The sequence below is a fragment of the Macrobrachium nipponense genome, chromosome 3, assembly GCF_015104395.2.
Source record: "Macrobrachium nipponense isolate FS-2020 chromosome 3, ASM1510439v2, whole genome shotgun sequence".
Taxonomy (NCBI): domain Eukaryota; kingdom Metazoa; phylum Arthropoda; class Malacostraca; order Decapoda; family Palaemonidae; genus Macrobrachium; species Macrobrachium nipponense.
Genome location: NC_087202.1, coordinates 55,361,418 through 55,375,093, shown reverse-complemented (window position 1 = coordinate 55,375,093; position 13,676 = coordinate 55,361,418). Strand labels below are relative to the sequence as shown.

Genomic DNA, 13,676 nt, shown 5'->3' with positions numbered 1-13,676 from the left:
ATATATATATATATATATATAATATATATATATATACATGTAAATTCAATTCTATCGATATGTATTGCTAGTTAACCTTGTTCAATACATTTGATGATCTCGAGGTCTAAGTATAAATCATTTTAGGTCTAGAACTAAAATAAAGAAGATCAACTGATGCTTTACCTGCCATCTGTTATGGAAGCAGCGAAAGGAAATCCCCGAAAACTGACTTATTTTTTAATGCAAAAACAACGTATTTTCTGTTCACTTATCTGTGAAGTACCATTGTTCTAAAGACTTTCTTCTTGTCAGACTGGGTCACTCCATAACGGCCCCAGTCAGGTTGTTGTTGCTTTTATTTTTATGTTGAAAATGAAGTTCACTGACTAATTCTTTGAGGACAACTGACCCGATTAAGGGAACAAAAACGCGCATATGCACTTCATGTACAGAACAATGTCTCCCATGCTTTTAAGAACAACCATAGACCGAACTGGGATGGATCTAACAATTTTTAAAAATAACAATGTCCAAACAAGAAGACTAGTGGAAGGCGCCGCCATAAACTTACGAGAAGCTTTTTACGGTAACAAGTTGTTCGTTGGTGAAGACCCATTAGTCAGTTTTTGCATTCTTAAAAACTGTTAAAAATTTTAATTTTAAGAAAAGCTCTATTTTTTGCGATGTGTGTGTGTGTGTGTGTATGAGACCGAGCGCGACCGAGAGAGAGAGACTGACGCCCCTGTAGGTGTAATAAAACACACTCATTTGAATAATTTTATTCATTATTTTTTGACACTCGTGGGATAACTAGACATCTAATTGAAATAATATTTTTGAAACCACAGATTCGGTCATCTTATGTAAATTCGAGAGATATAAAATTAAAGACATGGTTATCTTCAATGTTTTAGGAATCTATATTACGAATGCTTTAAATACAATCACCAATTTTTTTATTTTTGCCAATAGCTGAGTGTTAGTGAATTCAAAGTTGAGTGACAGACTGTGAGAGAGTGAAATCTCCTTCACCATCAAAGGTCAAAAATTGAAGGAAAATTCCTTCCATTTGGTGAATAGTATGAATCACCTTACAACAACAAAAATGGTTCAGCACTTATAGGAGTCAAGATTTACAGCGGAATCGTAAACTATTAACTATATAAAACATAATTATGGTGATTAAATAAGCAAAGACAGAGATGATGTGAAGACCTGTGACGTCAAGGCCTGTTGGTGGAGACTCCAAGGATCCTTCTCAGGATTCAGTCTCCAGGAAGGACTTCAGCATTTGAGGCTCCAAACTCGCTCAGGTGACGTTGCTTACCTACATTTTTTTAGCTTTACACCTCTTTAGGTGTGTGTATTTATGTGTATAGTTTACATATAAGTGAACAGAGCTGTAAAATGAAAACAAATACTGGTTAACGCTGGAGTCCTTCCTGGAGACTGAATCCAGGGAAGGATCCTCGGATTCTCCACCAACCAGACTTGATGACGTCACAGAGCTTTACATCCTCTGTGCCCTTGCTTATTAAATCACCATAATTATGTTTTATATAGTTAATAGTTTACGATTCCTATGTAAACCTTGACTCCTATAAGCGCTGAACCATTTTTCTGTTGAAAGGTGATTCATATTAGTTACCAAATGGAAGGAATTTTCCTTCTTATTTTTCACCTTTGATGGTGAAGGAGATTTCTCTCGCAGTCTGTCACTCAACTTTAAAAATTCACTAAAATCACCTATTGGCATAATTTTAAAAACTGGTAATTGTATTTAGAGCATTCTTAATATAGATTTCTAAAACATTCAAGATAACCATGTCTTTAATTTTATATCTCTCGAATTTACATAAGATGACCTAGTCTGTGGTTTCCAAAATATTATTTCCATTAGATCTCTGGTTACCCCAGCAGTGGAAAAAAATAATTTTCTCTCTCTCGGTCGTGCGCTCTCTCGTACACACACAATATATATATATATATATATATATATATATATATATATATATATATATATATATATATATGTGTGTGTGTGTGTGTGTGTGTCTGAGTCTTTCTATGTTTTTTAAAAGCACCCGTAATATCATGATATATATATATATATATATTATATATATATATATATATATATATATATATATATATGTTTGTAAATGCAATTCTATCGATGTGTATCACTAGTTAACCTTGTTCGACACGTTTGGTGATTTCGAGGTCTAAGTATAAATCATTTTAGGCCTAGAACTAAAATAAAGAAGATCAACTGATGCTTTACCTGCCATCTGTTACGGAAGCAGCGAAAGGAAATCCCCGAAAACTGACTTATTTTTTAATGCAAAAACAAATGTATTTTCTGTTCACTTATCTGTGAAGTACCATTGTTCTAAAGACTTTCTTCTTGTCCGACTGGGTCACTCCATAACGGCCCCAGTGAGGTTGCTGTTGTTTTTATTTTTGTGGAAAATGAAGTTCACTGACTGACATTCTTTGAGGACAACCGACCCGATTAAGGGAACAAAAATGCGCATATTATGGCAACTTCAATGCACAGAAGGACAATTGTCTCCCATGCTTTTCAGAACAACCATAGACCGAATTGGGATGGATCTAACATAATTTTTAAAAATAATGTCAAGACTAGTGGAAGGCGCCGCCATAAACTTATTAGAAGCTTTTTACGGTAACAAGTCGTTCGTTGGGGAAGACCCATTAGTCAATTTTTGCAATTTTAAAAACTTTGTTAAAAATTTTAATTTCAATACAAGCTCTGTTTTTCCTCCACCTGATGCTGCCCTCTCTTCTGCTCTCCTCCCTCAGACAGATTACAGCAAGGGGGACGTGACGTCCAGCATTGTTGCAGCCCCGCCGCCAGGGGAACACCGTGCAGCATCATCACAGCCCACAAGACGTTCCAGCAGAATAACAAACAGGAATTCGAAAAACAACAACAGACTTACCAAGCTGGGCTGTTGAGCGCTTCCTTCATTTGATTTCGTCATTGTGGCATTGTCCTGTTCAGAAGTTTACTTCGACGGATTTTTTAATTCATAATGTTCACTTGACTGAAGATGAACCTAATACAAGGTTCGAAAGCTCTTATTATTAAAGGCTTTATACTTTACATGCGATATTATTGTAGACCTGTAATTATTATTATTATTATTATTATTATTATTATTGCCTAGTAGATTAACTCATAATCTCTGCTTAAGGCATCGTGAATGGCATTCTTCCCCCCAAAATAAATAAATTCCATTTGAAACAATAGCTTCTGTGCGCAGGCACATTGGGCGAAGGAAGACGTCGAATAATAATGGTACAAACATTAATCTGTATACGTACCGTGGATTATTTAGTTTACAATACTTACACTACTGTATGATTCTAGTTTATAGTACTTACACTACTGTATGATTCTTCACAGAATGATAATTCTTTGATTACTAAGATGGGAATAAAAGAAATGTTCTGTTGTATTTGCTTTTCATACTATAGTTACGAATCCCTTCATTCCAATACCTATAATGAACAAAGTATTGTCTATGCCTATACTGACTAAACAACAAAAATATTAACTGGAAACAAGTAACTTTTAGATTAAGCCTATCCTGTGCCTTCATTCAACCCTTCGACTAACTGCACTTGACAATTCAGTCTTGTGGTTCGCATCGCGCTTAGCGTTCATCCCTTAACACAACTGACCGGCAAATGATCTAAAACTCTCCTGGTGCTAGTTATATACGCTTGCTGACGGGTTTTTTCGTTTTCAATTGATCTCCACCACTCTGCGTAGAATCGGGCAAGTATCCCCACTTTCTTGTCACACATCACAAACTAAATGTATAACACTAACTTCAATAACATTCTTTCTAACCCCACGTAGCACCCAGCCTTAGTTTTAAGGGCTCAGACCCTCATTCTGGTTCCAAGTCCGGTTAGAAGAATGTAACACGCACTTTAATATTATGTATTAATTATTCCTTTCAGAGCATTGCTTCTTTAACTGGTGAGTGAATTACTCTTCTTTAACTAATGAAGGAAGTCACCCACAGTGAAATTTTCTTTTGGTGCTGAATGGAACGGAATGGGCAAATGATGAGTAAACAACACGTGAAGAGTAAATGACTTCATTTACTTGCTGCAGTTCCTTTGAAGGTGACAAGAACTAGTGGGAATACAAAACGAGGGCACCGTGTCCCTTTTAAAATGCATGAAGAAACCCGGTCGAGATAAACGTTATGCATTAAAGAAAAATGAAGCGAACAGAACTCTAAGAGAAGGAAAGTCAATGGGGACGACAACCTAATTACAGTGAACTCAACATTGAAGATTCAGTGTTAAGGGCAGGAAAAATTGAACTGGATGAGGAAATATGGATGCCATCGTTGAGTATTGGAATCGAAAAAGTTTCTTCCTCGCGATGTTCGACATGACACCGACCAACAAATAATGTTGCTCTATCACAAACAGTATATACGCTCATGAAATGGAAAACGCACCACAACCTGAAGAAAATATATCAACACAACAATTATCATCAATTACTCGAATCAAGGACACAGCCAAAGAAACCGTATACAGGAATTTTACATTGGTAAATATTATAGATATCGATTGATTAATTCCTTCTTGACTTTCCATGCCAATCTCAAACAGCCCATTAAGTGGTTCACATTCCTTTGCAGTGACAAAACTTCTATCGCCCATGATTCCTGAGTGACCGAAGCATCAGCTCGCTACAGACTGTTTGAACCACCTTTCTTTCTTGTAAAGTTTAATCAGCTCACTGACATTTTCATGCCAAAGCATCAACCAACCGTTGATGTATTATTAGCTCTAGAGAGAGTCGTCCCTTCTAAATGGAAACGTCTGATGTGATTGAGTGGAGCAAATAACGAAAGAATATTGAAGATCAAAATAAAGGTAAAACAGGTGTTCTCGTTATATTGACCACAATCACGAAGAGCAACTGAGGCAGATGGAGAAGCAGTTTAAGCAGCCCAGTGAGACGTTAGTCACATGCAGAGTGAAAAATTGAAACCAAATTATTTTACTATGCGAAGCAAAAACAGCTTTCAGATGCTGGCTGAAGAAAAAGACGGCAAGAGGATGGAAACTGAAAGATGGAAAATCTAAACGTATATATGAAAAATGAGTCTGTAATTATAGCCTAAAAAGAGCATGCAGGTGATACAGTGGACAGGGCACCAGTACATGGCGAGAGAATCAATTAGTACGACGGCCTATCAATTAGTAAGACAGCCTTCAAGCAATGGGAAGAGACAAGGGAGGCATGTGGCAAAGGCAAAAAGTATGGAAATCAATTAGATCAACACGGTAGAGGGAAAAGAAATACATTAAGAGGAACCAAGTAGCTAAGGAATGATGAAAAAATGGAGATGAAACGAAAAGAAATCGAACGAAACATTTGAGTTATGCCTTGAACGCCGTTTGTTAAAAACAATAAGATTAAAAACAAATAGCAAGCCAGTTACTGAAGAGCTAACCAGAATGCAGGTACTGTATAGGAAAACCTGATCAAGAAATGTTAAGGACCAGAAGAATGAGCCCTGTAGGGGGATAGTGCGGTCAGTGCACCTCATGCAGTTCACTGTAGGCATTATTTAGGTTCTTTGCGAGCGTGCCTTCGGCCCGTAGCCGCAAACTTTTTCGTTCTGTACCTCCTTTTTTTATATTCTCTATCTTCCATCTTACTTTCCACCCTCTCCTGACAATTGCTTCATAGTACAACTGCGATGTTTTCCTCCTGTTACATACACCTTTCAAACCTTTTACTGTCAATTTTCAGTTTCAGTTCCGAATGATCTCAAAGACCCCAGTGCTTGGCCTTTGGCATAAACTCTATATTCAATTCAGAAGAATGAGAAAAGGAGTAGGGTACAGAAAGGCTGTTCCCCTGTAACTGCTATGTGCAAGTAACGGCATTTTTAGATGAAGAGAATGTAGCCATATTTAAACGAATGGGACAGTGGAGTGGAAAGGAAAGTAATTAAAATCAACGAATCTTACAGTGACTAGAAAGGTAGCAAAGGAAAAGGTAAATAACCAATGCTGTCACAAGTGATGGTCAGGACTGCAAAATATAAGAGTAAGGGACTTTCCATGATGATGTAAAAGAACTGAAGGAGGGAAAGAGGTGTATGTGGGACACCTTTTTCTCGTAAAATGGCAGGCCTTGTACTGTTATGGAGTATTAAGATAGTAGCCATGACGAGAAGAGCCCTGTGTTTACGGAATGGAAAAAGATTGCTTTAAAAATACCTTACTATCAGGCAAGCAAGGCCTGGGCAGTACAAATCATGGGGGCTGACAAATGTCTGATGAGGTCTTCGAAAAGCATCTCTATGTTATGCTAAGATTCATAGCTAAAGTGCAGAGGAAATGTGGTAATGCAAGTGATGCAACGTGGCTGCAAAATAGACCGAGATGGTTTGGAACATAATAGAAAGCGATATAAGGAGCAGCCTGTCAAAAAAGCCTTAGATAAGGAAGTAGTAGGAGATTAAGTAGCAGCAGAAAAATGTGATAGGTCACAGGGAAATCGCCAGAAAATGCACCGAATGAAGAGGAGTGGAGACAAACCCATTCCACATCTTTGAACTTCAAGGGAAAGCTAACAATGATGTTGATGACATCTTCCAATCTGCAAGAGGATTAGCATAACTACCTCCATGAAGTTCTTTAAAAAATACAGCAATTGCTTTGAAAAGCCTATCGTGGAAATACAAGCACATCCTATTAATTGACTGATAAAAATAGCGAAAACGTTTCTCTCTACGACTGTGCCAAAGCTTGCTCTTTAAAAATAGCCCAAAAGTTTCACTCTTAGGCTGTACCTAAGTTTGCTCTAACTAAAAAAAACTAGTTTACTGACTGTCCTTTATTAATTTAGAAACGAGTAAACTACATAAATGTTTTTTTTTACATTTATATTCAGCATGGCCAAAACAATGATCAAAGTAAAAGCTCCCAAATCGATCGATTTTATTTTAAAGGAAACAAGACGGTAACCATCAAAATATACGGAAATTCAGTTGCCTTTGGAAGTTATTCCCTGATACATATAATCAAATACTGATGCAGCTGAAGCATCACACTTGACACTCACTCTCTCAAAACTCGCCAAAGGTTATTGCCAAACGACACACAATCACTTCTCAAGCTCTTCCACGCGGGAGTCGCGTTTCTTTAACGTTCCGTTTTACACATTCTGTTTGTTTGTATGGTGTTTTTACGTTGCATGGAACCAGTGGTTATTCAGCAACGGGACCAACGGCTTTACGTGAATTCCGACCCACGTCGAGAGTGAACTTTATCACTAGAAATACACATCTCTAACCCCTCAGTGGAATGCCCGATAATCGAACTCGCGGCTACCTAGGTGGAACGCAAACATCAAACCGACCACGCCACTGAGGCGCTCTACACATTCTATGATCTCCTGTGGTATAAGAATATATGAAGAAAAACTCATTCTCTTCCAACAGTCAACTTTATTGTATTCCTAATTTCTTGAGTCAATAATTCGACATTATGTTCTTTACCTATTTCAGGTGCTTAATCTTGCATGACTGTTTTGGTACGAGTTATTTCTTTGTGCCAAGGATAATATAGTGGACGAACTAAAGACACTAATTAGCCCTTATAATGTTGATCTTGATATTAAAGCGATCTTGACCTTCACTTTAACAAAGGCTTGATACAAAACAAATGTTTTATATCTTAAGTTTCCGCACATGCAATTCTTAGGGCAAAATAACTGAACTTTATCGTCTATGGAACTATTTGATACAAAAACTTGTCACAAGGAGAGTTTGCTAAAAATTTACTTAACTGTGATAAAATTCTCACGAAAAAAAGTTTCAGAACTTTTACATCATTAAAGTAATAAGTTTGGGATTTTTAAATAGTCTAAAATCGTGCCCAATTGAAGTTTTTATTTTTACGACACTAGCTGTGAAGAGCATACATACATTCAGTTTTTGTAAACTCAGATATTTTAGACAAATTATACTGCTCTAAGGAATGTTAGGTAAGAGTTCCCCTTCCACTATAGTTTTATAATGACGCACCAATCACCATCGACTTTAACAAGAACTACAGAGGTTAAAGGGTGAAAGGAAAGCTTAAAAAAGATTGCAACAATTCTATTTTAAATGCAAGTGTCTACAATAGAAACAAAGCAGTACAGATATTATGATCCCTTACTTGGGGTAAATTCTATTGTTGGGCGTCAGCATTCGTCGTATGTGTCATCATAGTCAAATCCCAGGTTCTCAGGAAGGCTTTACCTGTAAGAGAATGAAATTGACATTCACTTGATTTCTACTAGATTCATGGTAAGAATAATGTCCTATTTTTTTACTTTTTTATATGATATGCTAAGAACCATATCTTCCGTTTAAGAGCAAAATCACTCACTTTGAATATTCTCAGTCACACCTTCCTAATTATGGGAAATCGCGTTTCGCCCTCGACTAATCAAAATAGCATGAATAAAAGGGGGTCCTGGAACCACACTTAGGTTTAAACCCAATCAGCAGTTATGATCAATACCTGACGACTCCTTTCCATTCAAGTTCAACTGTCAGGTTCTTCAGACAGCGCTTCAGCATGAGCAATATATCAGTAGGCTACCACTAATGACCCAAGGACGATCCACCATGTCGGGGGTAATCGAAAACTGCATAACCAAATCTCTCAGTTGAGTATACTACAATGAACTATATTCTGAAATTAACCTAGAAAATATTTATGGCTTGAGTGATATAATATAGCCTTTCAAGCATACATATGTGAAAAATATCGGATACTGAAGTAGATTGAATTCCTTCTCAACATACAAAGAATATATCATCTGCACTCTTGACAAAACCTTTATATATATAAAATCAGGTTTAACCCCTTTACCTCTAAGCTTCTTCAAGGAAAAGTCATTGAAGGTGCTCTTATAAAACATTTCCTTTTTGTTCCCCCTTTGGATACATCATCTAGATTCATTTTTCCTACATCATCATAATGTATACAAGCCCCTCTCCCGTTCTCCACACTCGCCTTACCACACAATTCTAACACAGCCAAACATAAACTCCCAACTTCTCGTTTCGTTAGTTTCATAAACAGCAGAAACTTCGAATACTGCTCTATTTTCTAAACATAAAGGAAACCAGACAGGAATCCTGTCTGCAAACCCTCGAATGTAAGGGAGTTGGCACTAGTATCACAAGCGGAAGGAGAGCCTTAACCTTACCCTCCATTTTTCCAGGTGTATTCCACACAACCTCCTCTATTTCATGTACTAACAAACTAATCCAAAAGGAGGTTGAATTACCCAGAATGGAAAGCTCAACCACACATACCTCTCCTTGCCAAATGAAAAATATGGACCCTTATAATCTCTCTTCATACAGCCGACTCCTAGAAGAAAAAGTGCGACAAATAAATAACCTATTGTTTTTCCTGTCACTTTCCCCTCTATGATAATTCATATAAGACCTGCGTTTAAAAAAAAATAAAACAATTTGACATTATTGGAGTTCCTGAGTTTGGGTACTTGACTGGCTTATAGAGTTGGATCAAATCCATTCAAATAAAAAATCAACCTCCCTCTTGAAATATGAAAAGCCTATGACAGTAATTTCCAATCTAAGAGTCCATCTAACCAAAGCTTTATTGATATCTTTATTCCTCAAGTCCCTATCCTATGGCAAGAAAATTCTACAAAATCCTTCACAGATAAGAAATGATTTAGAATATTGCAGTTATCTTGGATGGGCGAGACGGTAGCTGTATAAAGTTATTCGAATTAATTTCTATGGAACATTTAGTTCACAGGATTCTCAGGATGCTGGATATCAACTTGCGAGAGGTAGTTCAACTCTATCGTTCTGGAAAAAAAAAGTTTTTCTTTACTTTAACATACTAATACTGCCTTAAATTTCATAAGGATAATTTGTAAACAATCCCTACTACTTATGGTATGGAGTTGAATCTAAGCGCTTTTCTATCACAAACTAAAAAAAAATATATATGTATATCAAGATATGTTCATTTCCAGAACTTGAGGCACCAGTACAGAAAGCATCATTGTACATAATAGAACAATACTTTTTTTTTTAACCAAGCACCTATCAGCCAAATCTCATTACTTTGAAAACCGCCCAGACAAGAGGCAAAGCTGATCTTGACAAACGCTGGAAACAAAATAGATCATCACCTTGCCAGCTTTCTTTAAACTCACAACAGAAATCACTCGTCCACTGAAATCAACATACCCCTTGACTAATCGACGTAAACCAAAAACTAAGTAAAAGCGAAAAGTTGCGACAATCACGTTGAAACCAAGGGCAAATTATTCAAGAATTGCTAGGGAAAAAGACAATACGAATTTATTGCCTCGTTATTTCATATATACATGCAGTGCAGAGAGAGAGAGAGAGAGAGAGAGAGAGAGAGAGAGAGAGAGAGAGAGAATGCATATCAGCATAATAATATTGATTATATAGGTAATTCTGATCAGCCACCGAGACCCCTTGAATCATTGTTTAATTCTAAGGACAATTCACTAATTATTCTGGAGACATGGAATCTTGCGCCCACTGGTCTAATCAAAAGACTCCCGCCTTTGTGAAGGCGAACAGTTTTGGGAAATTTCAACTCAAGAGTTTGCATAAAGAAAACAAATAAATTAGACTTCTGACTTGAATGTGTCGACTGCAAGAAATGATCCTCACGATTTCCCACTGCTACGAAAGGTATTCAAATACCCACATGCTATTGTTTTACGGAACTAAACTCCACATCCTTGCTGATGTTCTGATGATGAAACGGTTGCATCAGATCCGAAATCTGTTGATCTAGCTAGTACCACATGGAGAGGAAATACATGACCAGGTCAAATGTCTTTATGTCAGGGCCATCAGACTGTTAGACTACGTCCCAATTGGTGGAACTTTGTAAATACAGGAATTAGCACTAAGCATGTTACGGGTAGAACAGCTGGTACTAGAAGCACAGAATACCTAGACCCTTGCCTGTATTACCTTGGGATGTAAAGGAAAATTTTGCAACACAATGAAGAAAATCTTGATAGCCTGTCGTATTACATCCTTGGCCATAAGTAGACTTTCCCTTCCCGCGGACACTGGGTCACTTGATCCTTCTCAAGTCTGGATGAGGGGCGGAAATATATGTTCTGAATTAAACGGCCAGAAACACTTAGGAGACGGAAGGTTATCAATACTAACCTCGCACCTGACTAGCTTAACCTTGAACTGTAAGTTACTGCTGCCATTACCCGTAAAATAACAGTGGCCTAAATTTTCTTCATTCACTCTTCGATACAGAAAAGTCAGTATTTTACGTGCACTGCCTGGCGCCATCCCTTTGTGTTGATTATTATTTTAACAATGATGCAACTCATACAATCTAATGGGAAACCCCGTACTCTTTAAAACGTGTTTTGTCGCTTGTCCGTCAAGACTGTTATATGGTTTATGCACCATTTACTAAATAAAATATGCACTGTATGCAGAAATGAAAATATTTAATTTTGCCTATACATTTCTTCTACAGCTAAGCCAAACGTTTTGTTTTGCAGATATGGCGACATTACAACATTATGATCATGCTGCATTGATAGCCAATTTTCTCAGCAGTCTTTTAAAGATTGGTAAATGATTTTCGCGGCATTTATCATGGCCAATGTGTGCTATATGTACAAATAAAAATATTTGTGTCGATAAAGTCGACCAATTTGGCAACGCTATGTGCCTTTCTTATCAACATATTCGTTTTATTCTCTCGAGGGGAAAACTATTTATTTGTCATTTCTTCTTATTCATGGAGTGTCCAGACTGACAGGCAGTAAAATTTGACGTCATGCTAAAATAATTGGCATCTCCAACGCTGCCATCCCATAGAAACTTCATCCACAGTCATAATAACATTATAATAATAGCCTAGGTTTAATAGCGAGATACCTAACAGCCAATATTCAATAGTCTGTACAATAATTTCATCGGATTTTAAAATTTACTCTGATACTATTAATAGGGATACAATTAATATTGTATTTTGCAGGGCTATATAAAATCTTGCCGTTGCCAGTACTAATAAAATTGGAGAACACTACTTTTAAGTGATCTGGCATATTAAATTCAGTGGGACAGGTATCTGCCGACAGCCGAGTCCTGTGCATACCATGATTATATGGACTGAGGGAAACTCTACATGCTAATTTATTAGGCAACATGAATTTAATGTTATTAAATTCATGTTGCCTAATAAATTAGCATGTAGAGTTATTAGCTAAAAACAGGCGTATAGTTGGCTGTAAGTTGACTGTGATCTAACCATGTTTAATTGAGGTTGTTCCAACACAGTTACATAGATTTTCATGGATGAAAAAATGTCACTGTCGTGTGAAATATGATCCCCTGTTCTTTTGTAATCCTGTTTCTGTATGGAACACACTTGATGGCCCAACACTGGGTGTCAGAAGAGGCTTTTTGCTTCTGGTCTCTGCAGTCGCTGCTGCTACCATTTCTGAGAATCAGCGCATAACAATGGCGCCTTACCTTATGCACAAGGGATCGTCATTTGTTAGTCCAATCTCTCCCCTCTATATCTATGACTGCAACCATCATAACCTTATGTGCATTAAATAACAAAGCAATAGTAATTGGAAGCAAGTACAGAAAGCCACAGTGACAAAGTTATTTGGGAAAAACAACCACTCAACTGGTTAAGCCTCTAAGGTACTGCTTAATATCTTATGAGGGATGAGGCGCCAACTGCTCCCCCCCCCCCCCCCCCCCCACCCCCCCCCCCCCCCCCACAACATTTCCCATTACAAGCACTTTTGACCAAGTAGAACTATTGACCAAACGCCCTTAGGAATACTACCTTTACTTAAAAATGATAGGGAAGAATTTAACTGAAATACGAACATTGTAGAAAGGCATATCAAGACTTGAATAATCAATGCCACGAACACATGGAATAATAGATCTACTGTAATCGGCAAAGTGTCTATGTATGCAATGCTTCAATAAATCATGGAAATTGGATTTTTTTTTTGGGGGGGTGACTTGGGGGGGACGTTCAGTTTGTTTACTAATAAAGATATCGTCAATACCAAATCCTTGTGGAGTTTATGTAAAATGAATTTAACTCGTTACGATTGAGCATGCTTACAGTTTATTCTGACCTTACAATATATCGCGAAACTGATATATTCATGATATGATGTAACGAAATATGGATTCCGTATTCTCGTACTTAGCTACGTGGTTGACGACTTTCAGTTCAGTTATTTCGTCAAAGTCAAGTGACTCGCAAATGCACCACTGTCCGAAAGTATCCAAGAATTCACACAATTAGCGTTCTTGTGAATTGTGGGGAAATATAATGGTACTGAGTCAAGTGAGCAAATGGGGTAGTAGTCAAAATTTCCGGGAAGGTCAATAGATCAACCACTTGAAGTCGTTAAGCAGGGAAGTGCTTCGGTCATATACTCCTCGAAAACCTTGACAAAATCTTAAAAGCTTGAGATTAGACAGTTAAGGAACTTGAACAACTTTTCACTGTTGAGTTTTGCGACGTTTCTGATTACTTACTATAGCGCTCATTAGCCGGCAGAGTGACAACTCTAAAAGCAGTTC

The 13,676-nt window shown here is 37.3% G+C and overlaps 1 long non-coding RNA gene across 2 annotated transcripts in view; it reads right to left on the bottom strand.

Moving 5' to 3' along the window:
• The window catches only part of LOC135222201 (uncharacterized), a 179,106-nt gene that overhangs the window by 23,109 nt on the left and 142,321 nt on the right, over positions 1–13,676 (bottom strand). For both annotated transcript variants that reach the window (XR_010316205.1, XR_010316204.1), the window contains exon 2: positions 8,221–8,303. This is a non-coding gene — a long non-coding RNA (uncharacterized LOC135222201). The remainder of the gene's footprint in view (positions 1–8,220; positions 8,304–13,676) is intronic.